Source organism: Podarcis melisellensis, assembly GCF_964234715.1.
Source record: "Podarcis melisellensis genome assembly, chromosome: 2".
Classification (NCBI taxonomy): Eukaryota; Metazoa; Chordata; class Lepidosauria; order Squamata; family Lacertidae; genus Podarcis; species Podarcis melisellensis.
This window is the reverse complement of record NC_138529.1, coordinates 45,587,584-45,603,095: the sequence shown is the minus strand read 5'-3', so window position 1 is coordinate 45,603,095 and position 15,512 is coordinate 45,587,584.

Genomic DNA, 15,512 nt, shown 5'->3' with positions numbered 1-15,512 from the left:
ACAATACATATAATATATAACGAGCTGTAGGATAAATCAATTTGACCTCTTTTGGCCCCAATTTTTCATTGGGCTCTATATGCGTTTTGAAAGAGAGCTTGAGGGAGGGGGAGAAGGTGTAGGAAAATACGGCCAGGAGGAAAGTCCAATGAAAGTAGTAGGGAGAAAAATAGAAATCAATTCAGGTGTATGCGCTTTTTTTTTTTTTAAGATGAGGGGGGAGAGAAGAGTTGGAGAAAAGGGCAGAGAGGAAGACCTGTCAGTTGTATAACAAAAGGGAGAAAGAATAAAAAATAAATACATTTTGAAAGAGCAATCTGCCACTAAGGATTGAAGGGACTTTAGAGAACAGTTGATAAAAGGGTAATTCAGAACACTGTACTAACTTTATCAGAACTTTTCATTGGAAACATATAGAGTTAGACCTGTTAAATGAAGCACAAGATAAAGGCAGTGTATCTTTAAGAAACCACAAAGTACCAGCAGCTTTGCTAGCCTATATGTGACTGGGTGAAAGAGCTAGGAAAAATAGCTCCTAAGTCTTGAAGCTTATAATCTCTGCACTTGTTTGGATATTCATTCACTGTTCTACTTTCAATGTTTAATTAATGCCTCTATTTGTGCATGGCCTTCTCAAAGGATTAACATTAAGAGGAACTAATAGGAATTCTATAAACGAAGAAACTGAGGTTGCATTGAAGCAGAAGGATGGAATAGCATTAAATACAACCTCCCTCCCGTCACATTCGGTAGCAGTTTTCTTTTGGGATCTCCAGCCACTTGGTAAAAGGGAAACATGCTAAAGCTGATGAAATATATCATGAACATTTGCAACAAATGGGAGAACACCTTCATAAACAACTGTATTAAAGGTGTGAAAGCAAAAAAGGTAAATGCTAAATGACATACGTCTATAACAATATGCAAGAGAAACACTAAATTTGTTCAACTCTTGTGGAAAGCATAACTATCATTGTCATCATCGCATTACTATCAGTGTGCATGGCACAAGTGGCCAGATATCCATTTTGAGGAGCTTACAATCTAAATTTGATATGGTTAATTTGGTGGTTGATATTAATATTTATGGCCACATTAATACTTCCAGAGTAGTGGAATAGCCTTTGGTGCTGAAACCACTCTAAGCCCCTGAAAGTACTGTTGTTTTATGGGAATATCAGATATATCACTTTTCCCCTTCGAAAGCTATTCATCCTTTTCTCCTCCTTCTCTCTACAGCCTCCTATTGTCTTTATGATGACATTGAAGATACCATTGTAACATGGTGCTCCTTTGTCCCCTCACCCCAAATACTGTTCCTGGCACAACCTTGAAAATATTAGCTATGGGAGCATATTTTTTAAAAAAGTTCTTCATTTTCGAGATGTTTTTAAATGTTTCTATTTATCCTCCCTGGGCTCCTTTGGGATAAAAGGCATGATGGAAATATGAATGAGGTATTCTACATATGCCTTCCTTGTTTTCTGTCCTTTTTGCCATTCATTGCTGTATTATAAGGTTGCCTCCTTTTCGACTTCCAAATACATTTATTCCATTTTCCCAACGCAGGCCCCCTTGATAACATTTGCTTCAATCTGATTTCCAACTGTTAAGAGATTTGTTTATTCACTTTCTTGGTCTGGAGCCCAATCCTTCTGCATCAATTTTGTTACCACCAAAGGCAGCAGGAAGAGAAGTCAGATGGTATTTTTGCAGCCATTTGTTACTGCTTCACTGAAGAATTCACAGTTCTTTGCACAGATTGTCTTCTGCTGGGAAAATTCATGTTTTTCCCCCTTTTCTTGTCAGCTTTAATTGAGGAAGCCTCTCTGTGTGTAGACATTTCACTGTATGTGTGCACAGAGGGGGGAATGCTAGGAAAGTTATATAACTCACAATTTGCCAGTGCAATATTTTGTTTGCACATTTGATAATTACTTTGATTGCAAATCTGGAAGACGCTCCCCAGAACATCTTTGAAGATAAAGATCAAGTACAAATGGAAGTTGCTGGGTTGGTGAGGCAAGCTGCTTCTATTGAATTATTTGAGAATTCAGATAGCTATGTGAACTGAATGTTATCACTGGCCCATCTTGCCCAGTATTATCAACATTGACAGCAGTGGCTCTCCTGGAATTTAAGCAGAGGTCCATCCCATTAATTGCTGCCTGGTTCTTTCAACTGGAGACTTTGAAGGTAGAACTTAGGACCTTCAGCATTAGTGATGTGCCACATTCTTGCACCTCCCCCTTCCTATTTATAAGAGAAAGAAATTGTATTTTAAAAATGGAAGAGAAATCTCATTGATTCGTGGGAGGTTCAAAGGCTTTCCGTTGTGCTTATCTTACTTTTGAAGTGTTTGTGAGTGCCTTTCCTTTCCTTTCCTCTGATTTACATGCCATCTTTACAGTAATCTGTACTCTGCAGCTTTCCCTAAAACTATGTGATGGCCTCAGCCACATTTTCATGTAAACAAAGGAAGGGGAGGAGGTTGCCTACTGTATGCCTCTGGTCGCTGTTCATATAGAAAGTGTTTTTTCACTTAAAATCAGCTAGTGCTGCAATCTCAGGCATTTGGTAGCCAGCCCTGTACTCTATCCCTGTTCACATTTTTCAATTACAGCTCGGGGGGGGGGGGGGGAGCTGAGAGGCAACTCCTTCCATGGGGATTTTTTTTTTTCCATATCAGGAAGCTCAAGGAGCCTAAGAGGCTGTAGAGGGCTGGAGAAATGTTTAATGAAAAGAAAACACACACACACACAGGATGCAAGAAGGCAGTGATTCCCATTCCAATCTGAATTTGACACATTCAACACTGTTTCCATTCTGATACAGTTCAGTTTCTGTCAATACTATGTTATTCATCTCACTGTCCACTATTCAATGTAAATTTACCTAAATGACATAAACATACAAAAAACCATTCTTGTTTGCATACTTGAAGAAATCAACAACAATTTGAATGAATACCAATCCTATTTGATTGAATGATTTCTATTCCTGATCACAGACAAACACATAAAGTGTGTCAGTTTCCATTTCATTTTCCATTTTCATGGGGATTCTCTGACATTCCTACACACCACCCACTCAAGGCTCCTTTGGAACAATAAAGTCAGCAACACCAAAATTTGAGAGAGATTCTAAAGGGCCATGACCATGAAACAGGAAAATAGATACATCTTTTGCTGAGAAACTAATCTTTCAATAAATCAGAGGGCAGGTTTAGACCCAGCACTAATCTTAAAGTCCAAATGCAGCCACTATCTCTCAATTTTCCATACAAAAAAGGATGGTAATTATTTAGCAGATCAAAGAGTACTCACAATGACCAAAACAAGGATGTAAATTGTAAAGAATATTAAAAGATATTGAGATGATGGATACTCCTCTTAACACCTGTAAGGTGTTAAAATATGGGAGTCAAAAAGGTGCTAGCTTAAGTAAATCAATCTATAGTGTCTAAGATCCCCACCAAGTAATCAAAGAATCTCTCTCTAATTCTTCAATAAAGTTCACAGTTTTCCTTAAAGATAAATAATTACACTGCTTCTTCATTAATTTGTCGGTAAATTCTATTAGACTTTGAATCTTTATATCCTGGAAATGTATCTGAAGCTAAATGAACCTCATTACACACTTTTCATGAATGTGATAATGGGGGTAAATGCACAAATCACAGCCTATCATAATTAATTGCTGAACTCCCAATATTACAAACTTTAAATTTGCACTACTATTTAAAATGATAAATTTATTAATGGGAGACTTTCTCTGCTGAAGTCTACATACATTGGTAGCAGTCTGGGGCACCTTCTTAATGCAGCTTTTAAATAGTATAGAGAGATAAACACAACAAGATTTTTATCAAGGTTTTTGATAAATGAATGTCTTTGCAAAATTTTACAGCTAAAAAGGTTATTTACTTAAAGAGAGATTTTTCTGTACGTGTAAAGGTCAGATTTTTTAGATTGCTGTGAAATTGCTTCTGCCTTTTAGCAAATCTTCCAAGACGGCTTTTCTCCTTGCAGTGTTGACAAGGACATGGAAGGACATGGCCTAAAGAAATCAAATGAGCTGCAAAAACTCTTGTCTGGAGTCTTCTGGAACAATAGAGCATGATCCAGCCAAAATCAGCTAGGCTCTACCAAGAGCAGATGATGCAGCAAAATTGTTCCTCAACTGCTGCAGTTTAGATTCCAGGCATGTTGTGTATGGTGTGTGTACTGCATGACAGAATTTCCATATATACATTCTGCTCTGGTTTTTTCCCCCAGGGGATATTTAAGGGTATGCAGTACCGGCACCTTTGTCGTCCCCCCCACCCTCAAATGTTAAAAGTGTGGCACTTAATGGTGAGTACCAGCACATCTATTTTTAAGCGCTGCATTAGGGTGCAGGGGGGGAGAGAGGCTAGTTCTAGCACTCTCACAAACATGGCATCATATAGGAGAGACAAAAATACAAGCCTTTTGAGATCTTTCTCAGTCTGCATCCTTATTTGAATTGTTTTAAATGTGTTTTTATTGTTTTATTGTTTTCCCGCCCTAGCCTCCTTTGGGAGGAATAGCAGGATATAAATTTAATAAATAATTAAAAGGGATTAGACAGATCCCAAGCATACAGTTAAAGCACTGTTAAAGCACCTATAGTTCTTCTTTTTAAGGGTGCTGGGAATCATAGCTCTGTGAGGAATAAACTAAAATTCCCAGGATACTTTGGGGGAAGCCATGTTCATGTCTGCATCCCCCCCCTCCTTCTGTTGTTTCCTTCTGTCTAGTTCAAGTGTTAAACCACTTCAGGAGGAATATATCACACCTGTTCTTTGTAAAGTGCTGTCTTTATATAGGTGGCGCTGTATGGATAAAACCAAAAATGCAGCAGGGGTCTTCTTATGTTGTATCTTAAGGCACTCACTCAGTGCCTTGACTCTGCATTAAATTTTTATTCCACGCTTGTTCCCAAAGCAGTCCAGGATGGCAAACACCAAGATATAAACTTATTAAAGACATATTTAAAACAATTCCAATGTAGATGGTACACACAGGGGAAAAACATCTAATCTGAAAAGGCTTGTTGAAAGAGGAAAGTCTTTAGTAGGCACCAAAAAGAACAGTTCTGTAGACCACAGCAACTCCACACACACACACACACACACACACACACACACATCCCTGCAACCTGTGCTAATATTAAGCTGAATATACAGGTGGACAGAGCTGGGTCAGGATCAACTCCCAGCTCACCCATCCAGGTCTCGCTAGTATATGACAAATCACCATTCTCATCCATTATCAAATTACTTGATTTCTTTTGGTATTTTTGTTAACTCGAGTTACAGATAGGTAGCCGTGTTGGTCTGCCATAGTCAAAACAAAAAAAAATCCTTCCAGTAGCACCTTAAAGACCAACTAAGTTAGTTCTTGGTATGAGCTTTCGTGTGCATGCACACTTCTTCAGATACACTGAAGAAGTGTGTATCTGAAGAAGTGTGCATGCACACGAAAGCTCATACCAAGAACTAACTTAGTTGGTCTTTAAGGTGCTACTGTAAGGAATTTTTTTTGTTTTGTTAACTCTGCTAGTTTGGACCAGTGTGGCTAGACTTACAGAAACCCATCCTCTAGCAGCATAGTTAGGAATGGATTGGGAAATGTTTCTCTAACAACATTTGAACTAAATTCATCCAGGAATTCGTGTTCTAGAATGACTTATTCCTCAGACACAGTGAAATAATTTGTAGACAAGTATACAAATTTAAAGCCTTGACCAAATATGATCCGGAAAGCTGTCTGTGGGCAAATGCTGGCTCCCTTGGCCTGAAAGCGAGATGAGTACCACACCCCAATCAAGGGCACCAACATTTTCCTCACTGTATTAGATTAGGGATTAATGAATCTGTGAATTTTGGTTTCTCTCAGTTTCTTATTTTTCAAATCTTAAATTCAGTTGTTCACACTTCCACAGCAATTCACAGTTTTCTTCATGCACCAGCATTTTGGCATGAATTTATCCATAAGTGAGTATATGAAGCAGCAAAAATTTAGAAGGTTAGCTGTGTTGAGGAAAAAAAATGAGAATTAGGTAAGTTCTCATTAAAATGCAAAATCCCCCACTATTTTATCCCCATACCTTCTGTGGTTACTGCATTTGAGCCTTTTTATTTTGATAAGTTTTTCCAGGGATGTTTCTGCAACATCCTCTTCTCACAACTACTGTGCCTATCATTTGTTATTTCCAAATGTTCAAGTTCAGTGAAAGTTTGACTAGATGCTGAAGATGTACACAAATGCCTCTAATAGATCTTGCAAGCTGCAGTCTACCGCTACAGTCTGTACAGTGCACTGCACGTAGTGTTTGCACCATGTCATGTTTCAGCTGCAGGGTACAATTTACTTCAAGGGGGGCTCGCAAGTCTCTTAATAGCATCACTCCACATTCAAAGTAATAACTGAAAAGACATGGAGTGCAATTCAAAAGGGCATCGCTGTGACTAAGTCTCACTTGTGATACTGTAAATACTGGAACATTTTCTGAATGTGTGAAATATTAGATCAGTGTTGGATAGAATATTCTATTAATTGAAATTACACGTCCTTATATTTGTCCAAGCCTGTTTAAAAATGAAAAACATTTTGTACCATCAAGGTTATTCTGGGAGAGTTTCTGTGCACATTAAATTGAGGTTAAAATGGTTGGTAAGTGCAGGGTTATATAGTAATTGCACCACTGTTCCTGAAACCACAGATTGCATACATTTGCCAAGTCTTCAGAGAGATTTTTTAGTACAAATGAGAATTCATATGCATTCTCGCCTTAAATTAGAGCTATCTGAAGGAATGTAATAGCATTAGCATTTAGGACACTGGTGATAAAATCAACCATTGGTAGCAAATAATTATTACTGAACACCATGCCACTGTTGTCTTCACACAAGATTTGGCTTATCACCAGCTCTGCCCCAAACACATATATGAGCCCTCTCTTGCCAAAAATAAAGCTCATGGGGAAGAAGTAATGAAAGTGCTATCCTACTGACTCCTTTGTCCTCTCATTATCAAAGGAGGAAGGATGGATTGAGGAGAAGTTTGTGAAGGACAAACAAGTTATATAATTCTACCATGGTATGCTAGCAGTTGCAGTCTATGTGGTGCAATCATAAATCATATTTTCTGCTGCCAGGTCTGATCTGACAGGACCAGAAGAACAAAGCGGCTGCAATCTCCTTTTTGGGAGCTGGCACATTTGCACATTCATGCTAAGCTATGATTTGGTGTAGAGTTGTGTGTGAATGTGGCTGTGGAATCCAACAAGTCAACTTCCTCTGTGGAGGCAGGAAACAGAAGTAGAAGATCAACATACTCATGCACACAAAATCATCTGCATAAAACTTTCAGGGGGAGGGCAATCACCCAAAGATTATTTTCTTTATGAAGAGAGCAAATGCTTGCAATTCCCCCCCCCCCCGCTCCAATTTACATACACGGCACAGACATATGTATTTGTCTTGAAACTTTGGTTGCTGTTTAAAAAAAAATAGGGAGGGGGGAAATGCTACAATTCTTCCAAACATACATTACGAAAAGAAGAAAGCGGGGAGTAAACAGTCTATTACCAATACTTACTACAATTACAATTTTTATTGTGACAACTGAAGTTTAACAAAAACATAGTTTAGCAAAGAAGAGAAAAAGAAGATTCTATCACAATTCAGACTGCTGGGTTTCATAACAGTAAGAATTTCTAGATTTTATCTGATGTCATTTTACTGCTATTAATTCAAGTTAAATTACCTTTAATACTGCTGCTCAAGCATTACAATATCAAGATTCACCACTGCGGTATTTTATAAATTCAAACTGTTGAAACTTTGTTGATTACTGCTGCTGATCTAACATAGTTGATCCATAGGCAGGTGGTAATACTATTTTAAATATGTGGTTATATCCTGCCCTTTATGCTGCATAGCCTCATCAACCACAATATGCTAGCATTTGCCATGGCACCTCATAAACAAAGGGGGAAAGTGTCCATGGCTGAATATAGATTTGTCTGCCTTATAGAGCAGCTATTCCCCATGTCTGTGTCATTGTTTCCATTCAGCTGAATTAAAAAGCAGAAGAGGATGGTGCTTTCAAGAAATGAAGAAGGAAGAGAGTGCGGTATCCACAGGCGGAGTCTGGCTCCGTGTAACTCACTGTGAGCATCTTAATTGACGGGCAAGCATGCCAAAGTTTCACAAGCACTAATTTGTTATGAAGCACGGGGTTTCACTTCCTTCAAATTAGAGATAATTGGAAAACATCATCTAGGAATCACATACTATTTACAGCCAGTAGCACCACAAATTAATGGACATGTTCAACTTTACCTTGTGAACGATTCTTGAATTATCATGAACTGAATGCTTAGAGAAGAACACCCAAATGCCATGGCTCCAATCCGAGGACATTTATGCCCCTAAAGCTGATCTGGACTGAAGTACCATTGAACAGAACAAGATTTACTCTCACAGAAACAAGCCCTAGATTGCACTGTTTACCCTCTTGAAACAAACGGGGCCACTTAGTTGCAGCTAACTTCTTCCCCCAACCTCTCCCCATAGTCATTTTCCCCCTCCCCATAATAGAAATGAAGCGTAACTCAACGACTGCAGTCCTTTATACACTTACTTGAGAGTAAGTCCCTTTGAGATTTACATGGCTTACTTCTGTATAGAAATAGACAGAATTGCTTCATTAGTCATCTTCAATGCACCAGACTCAATTATTTCTCTGGTAGGGCAAGTCAATGGATTAATCACCACCTGCCTCCCAGTTGTAAAAACACAAGGGCTTATATTCTCCCTCTTGCCACCTTTATGTAGCTTTAATTGAATCAGCAAGGAGGCCACATCCACACCATACAACTTTGATACTACTTATAACAGCCACAGCTTTCCCTGAATAATTATGGCAGCTGTAATTTGTTAGGGGTTCTGTGAGAAGACCTCCTAGTCCCCTTGCAAAGCAGTTTAACAATAAAGCCCTCTTTACAGCGAACTCTGCGAATTATAGCCGTGGAATGGAAACAGGGGTTTCCTAACAACTCTCAGGACCCTTAACAAACTACAGCTCCCAGAATTCTTTGGGTGGCGCTGTGGCTATTAAAGTGGCATTATAGTGTTTTAAATGCATGGTGTGAATGTTGCCTTAGATTCCATACACTATACAGGTTCCCATTTGCGGTTCCATCTTAACCCAGCCTCCTATCCCTACTGATATGACATGAAGTTTTATCATTAACCACAGGATAATCAGGAAGTAAGAACATGGGCTGATCTTGAAAGCAATAAAGTTAATTGAAATTGCCAGGATATTTGTTGAAAGAGACTGAGTTGCAATCGGGGGAAGCTGGTCGTTCGGATGGGCACTGATGCGTAACATAACATTGTATAGTAGTATATTCAAGTGCTGTATGGAATAATTGAGGTGTATCCCCTGCCCTGCATATATCCCTACAAAGACAACAATTTAAAAAATTGGGATCTAAATTCAAAGCACAGCCTAGAGTTGTTAATAGATTTCCACCCTCTTTCTCTCTAGCTTCTTTCCAGTGCATGTGTTCAGCTTGCAAGGAAGGGCAGTCAAAAATGAAATGAGATTTTTGCCACTATTCTCACCCTGCTAATTTGTTTTGAAATACAAAAGCCACATACACATGGGATGCTTAATATATAACAATGAAAAATAAATGACATACATTTTTCATAATGTTTTGGGAACCAGCATAATACCTAGCAGGGCCAACATTTATTTAAAGGAATAAATCTGTGGAGCCCCACTAGCAGATTATATCATCAAACAGAACAAGTTTAGACATAAAATAAAAAATGTAATTTAAAATCAAATAATGTGGCCATTATTTTAGAAATGGGAAGCAAACAAATATAAGGTCCAGAGGATAAATGGCTGAACTGAAATGAATTTGTTCAAGGTAAACAGACTAGATATGTAATAGTATGTATATGATTGACTGGGTGTACCAGTGAAGAAAAAATGAATATTGGCTTTAGCCGTTATAAGAGCTCCTATTTCTGCGTCTGGGATCATCTTATATTCCTGATACAATCCCTATCCCCCAAACCCTGAAGTTTTCACATGTAGATAGAATCAGAAGACCCTGTTTTACAAACCTTGCATTAGAAACATTAATGCATTAATGCAAACTAATGTAATACAAAGCATTTTAAGAGTCAGTGTGTTTAAACACTGGGAGACGGTACTTTTGTTTTACGAGCACACACAACAAAACAAAATGAAATCAGCATACAATTTATTTCCTACTTGGGTGAATGTTTATGCACAAGCTATTGTTTAACAGCACAGGCTGAAAGCCAGCCAGCTGCAATGTATTTTTCTCAGCAGTTGATTTCACTCCATGGATGTGTGCACAGCGCTTGATGCCTTTGGTGACAAATGTGTCTTACGCCCCACAGCCATGCATGGTCCCAGTGTAATTGGCATATACGTTACCCAACATGGTTTAACAATTTCTTTGTTAAATACCTTTTTCTCTGTGCCGATGTCTCTAAATTGAAATCAATGAAGAGAAGCACAAGGGCACCATATGAGTTCTTATGCTTGCAACAAGATGCACCAGGCATTCCAAATGATGCTAGAAGTTTATAAAATGTTTCTAGCTTATTATATGGGATGGTAAAAAAATGTAGAAATATGAACCACCAAAACCAAAATTCACAGTTCTATGGCAGTTATTTTACTTAGTGAGGATATTAGATTGTTTCACAATAATCTACATATTTCTCCTCACAAAAACAACAGCCAAGCCTTGGTCAAATAATCACACAATCAAACCAAACTGACTGTCTCTTATTAGGTGTTTGTAGAGAACAGAAGGTCATTGATGGCCGCTAAATACTTCAAGTCAATGGGATTTGGGTCACCTCCCACTGGCCTAGTAGAAACACTTCTGTGAGGTTGGCTGAAGAGCAATAGAGATTTCAGACATCGGACAAGAAACATCTTTAAATGTATTTCAAGTGTCTGCTGTTGATTTGGGAGGATGCTATTTCAGAAGGATAAGTGTAATGGGTATATGTCTATGGGGCTATCCCTAATGGTCACTTGTCAAACACATTGAGGACGGTATACCCTTAATGTAGTCTTTGCCCCAAGTGGGGAGAGTCCAAAACTGAAGGTCTGAAGGCAGGGGCGAGCAATGCACTTCCTTTTTGTTTTTCATGGCTGGACCATTTCTGGTCCAGACCATTTGGACTGGTAGCAACAATTCCCCGCTGTAAGGTTGGTGGGCCCCTCCTCAGAGACTGATGGAATATGATGTACTCCTGCGTGCTCTGGAGGATTTTATAGTGAGAAAACTGATTATCCGTTCAAAGCTCTGGTCATACTACTCTGCATTTTCTTCTCCTCAGTCTGTGGTAACCAATGAATGTGACACAAAGAAAAACATGTAACCTCCTGATGTCAGCCATATTGTGAAATGCTATTGGGGGTGGGGTTGACAATGACATGTATGCGTGCCATTCATTTACTTATTTGCACTAGCTGTGAATTTCTGGCGTTGTCTTCTCTTTAAAAGGAATGTAGCTGCTACAGTTTGTAGGAATTTGGAAGCGTTCCCAGGCACTAATCTTAGTGATGCTGTCAAAGTTTGATGATCCTGATTCTCATCGTGACTCTGCTAAACCCACAATATTCTTAATGCATTTTGAGGCAATCTCCCAACATTCCTGGAAATTATATTTTTTTTCTGCATGCAAATGAAATGGAGAATATTGCAATTGTTTTTGTAGTAGGCACACTACTGTGTTGAGCACAGGTTGGCACATGGTCATTCACTGCTGAAACTTAACCGACTCTAAAATGTACATATATTTAATGGCTGAGCCATAGGCAGCTATCATTTGTCCCCAGCTACATCAGTACCCTTGTGAGAAAGGGAGAGCAGGTCAACCAGAGTGCCCCCCCCCGGTTTATCCTCCTGTCCCATGAACCTTTCACTGTCAGCTGGTGAAAGCATTTTTTTCTCCCAGACTACCTCTGCCAAACAGCCTGAAACTCTATTAGGTCTCTTCGAGAATATATCAGGGTAATGTGCAGTTTGACTTTTAGACATGGGGTGAGTGGAATAATAGGTCTGATGAACCAAAGTCAAAAGCTTGCTAAAAGTATAAGAAATGTTCTTAGGACAAAAAATGTTTTAAGATAGAGCTAGTTGCATGCAAACAAACCCACAGGATCAATAGAGTAGAGAAAATAAAACACATCACTGAAACTGTTTCTTAGCAGCTACAATTCTGCTTAAGTAAAGGTCTTACAGTTAGAATTCTTGAAATATTACTGTAAGTTGCAGCTCCCTCCAGCTAGCAATATTCCAGTGTCAACATGTTCTTTTGTGTTTTTTTACCCTGAGATCCACACCATCTAAAAGTCATCCCAAGTAATAGGCTAATTATACCCTCTAGCTACCTTTGATCGTAACAAGTTCTCACTCCTGTCATCAACCATGTTGCAGCATTCTGCACTGGTCTTTCTCTGGCTTGATTCAGAGCCCAAAACTCCCCAGAATACCAAGCAGCCACTCTGGCTCCACTATGGCAGGAAGGATGCTTGGGAGCAATCATGTCAACTCAACTGCTCATTTCATCTCGCCAGTCCATAGCCAGACCAGAGCAATGGGTTTGTGTATGTGTGTCATTGTCAGCAGCTGTACATCAAGGCAACTGTTTTGTTTGGCTCTCAGTTCTGAATTTCTGAAGAAGGCACTGAAAAGGCAATATTTGGATTGGCCATGGTGATTTTAAAAGGCATGGATGTGAAGAAATCACAGTATAAACGAGCACAGATACTGAGACTCCCTGCTTTTGCAACCTTAATGTGAATATTCTGAATGGTGAGCTCGGCACGCCTTGAATGAAATAAGAGGGAAAAGTGGGAAGGCGAAATAAAGATCATAGAGTTCATGCCTAAATGATGATCTGATTCATGGTCACATTTACGTCTTCCAGAAGAAGCTGAAAATATACATCCCCTCTATATGTTGGTGCTTGGTTTCATGAATTCTAAACAAAGATGCCTGTGTTGATGACAAAGCTGCTTTCTTTTTGCTTTCTTTCTGACTTAAATGTAGGCAAAATGTAAAATATTTGGTACTAAGTCTGACTACACTTTAAAGAGCTGATTCTACTAGTTGAACTAATACTATATATATATATATATATATATATATATATATATATATATATATATATATATATATATATGGTGCTGACTAGATTGACTTGACTGATCATAGCAAACTGAATTGTATTTTTGTAAGGCTCTTCAAGAGGCAGCCAAATAAATAGCTTTTTCCCTGCTGCATGGTTTGCTGTTTGCTTAAGCAAAAATCCAATTTCTAGAGAAGACTCCACGAGGGCTAAATTCCCTGCCATTTACAAGTGTCCCATTAGAGTAGCTTTCTATATGGAAATAACATTCCAAGACAAGGAGAGAAACACTAGGTCTGGGGTCCACTGTTCCTGATGTATTTTATTATTTCTTTTCCATTTGAAGAGTAGAGCTGTGTTCCCATGAGAAAGACACAAAAAAGGGGAGGGAGTAATGTTTGAATACAAATGTCTCAAGGAACTGAAGCATCTTTAAAAGTAAAATCTCTTTCTTGGTATGCATCAAGGACAAGGAGAAAACTGACAGCTTCAGACTCAAGCTGCCTCCTGTTAAAAGCTTTTTAAATTAGAGATTCAATGTAAAACTCCTGCTGGAAAAGCATACATGAGAGGTGCCGAGATCTGGACTTGATTACTGGTGCTTTCGTAGATGTAGTGCAATCATTTATTTGAAAACAAGTCCTTTAAAAATAAAATGTTGTGATGGTATGGCAGTTAGATGTTCATGGTTTAGCAGCAAAAAAGACACATACGTATGAGTTACCAATGTTATCGTGTGCCAAAAGCAAGTTAAATAACAACAGCTTCCCTTGAAAAAGCATGGATGTGCATTTAATTTAGAGCTAAGACAAGATGTATGTAACATCCAGTGTCTTCCATCATTGCATAATTAATACTGAAGAAACATGTTTTCACAAGTCTGTTGTGACTTTTTTTTAACAATGCTGTCTGCTTAACACTGCAAGTCGCACTTAATTGGATGAGCTTTTTAAAAACATGTAATTCTTTTTTATATCTTTTCTTCTTTTCTTTTCTGGAGAAGGAGTAACTCTAAAGGCTTCTGGGAGCAATTAAAAGAAGGAGGAGGGGGAAAAAAGTTCACAGCCCAAAGGCATCCCCTAGCCTAGAATTCTTAAATGGCATGTCCTTGCCAAACAGCCACCTGTAACAGAGGAAGTGGGCAAATGGGTCCTGTTACTTAAACGTGCAGCAGCATTCCCCTAGCTTCATTTTTCTTACAATGGATTTCTGGGCTAAGGATATTCATTCATTCAAGAAACGAAAAGCTCAGCATCAAAACCATTGCACCAGCAAGTGCATGAAGCCAAATTCATGGGCGGAGCAATCCAAAATGCTGGAGGGAGGGAGGGTTCCCATATTTCAAGAGATAAAATCTGGTCACAAAAAGTTGTTGAGTTTTTTTAGGACAATCATATAATAATCCCGCCGCCAAGGCAGAACCACCCACACCAGAGCCAGAACCATCATCGCGTGCGCAGACATGGACACACACACACACACAAAACACACACACCAACAACCCCAAATCAAGGACATTTGCTTTAAATGTAAAATCCCCCCCCCCCGGATGGGTATGTAGGACCCCCAAAAGAGGACATGTCCGGAAATTCCCAGATGTATGGCAACCCTAATACCCAAGGCAGATGGACCACCTTTCCCCTCTTTTATTTTCAGTTCCACATACAAGTATTCTCTCTCTCTTAAACCCCTTTCCCCTCCCATAGACACTAGGTTGGGGGGGGCTAATTAAGCTAATTCCAGGACTGGCAATGTTTCTTCCTCATTCAGGAGAAATATTAGGATAATGGATGGGATGTGGATCCTTCCTCTCTCCACCTGCCCCCACAGTCTCACTGGGAAAGCATCCAATGACAGATCCCCCTCTCTGAGGGAAGATCTCTTTCAACACTATAGTCCCTCAGATGCCAGCCTCAGATGCTGGGTGATTTCTAGAAAGCACTAAGGGTGGTTGAGCTGAAACTTAACATTGTGTTTTAAGACTGTTTTGAATGCCTTCACCTACATTTTGGCATTGCAAAATACTGGAACGTGGCCTCTTTCTTGATGCTCCCCGTTATGTACCAGATCCAAGCAGCCTCTCCTGAATTCAGTGGTTCATCTCAAATGTTGCAAAGTGGCCTCCTTTATTCTCTTATTCACCACCCATTCTCACAACCATGTCAGCAGTTACACCCTGAGATGACCCTTACTTGAGGTGTATCCATAAATGGTAGGTTCCTGAGTTTAGATTTATTTCATTAAAATAATTATATCCTACCCTTTGTCCCAAAGCTGCCCA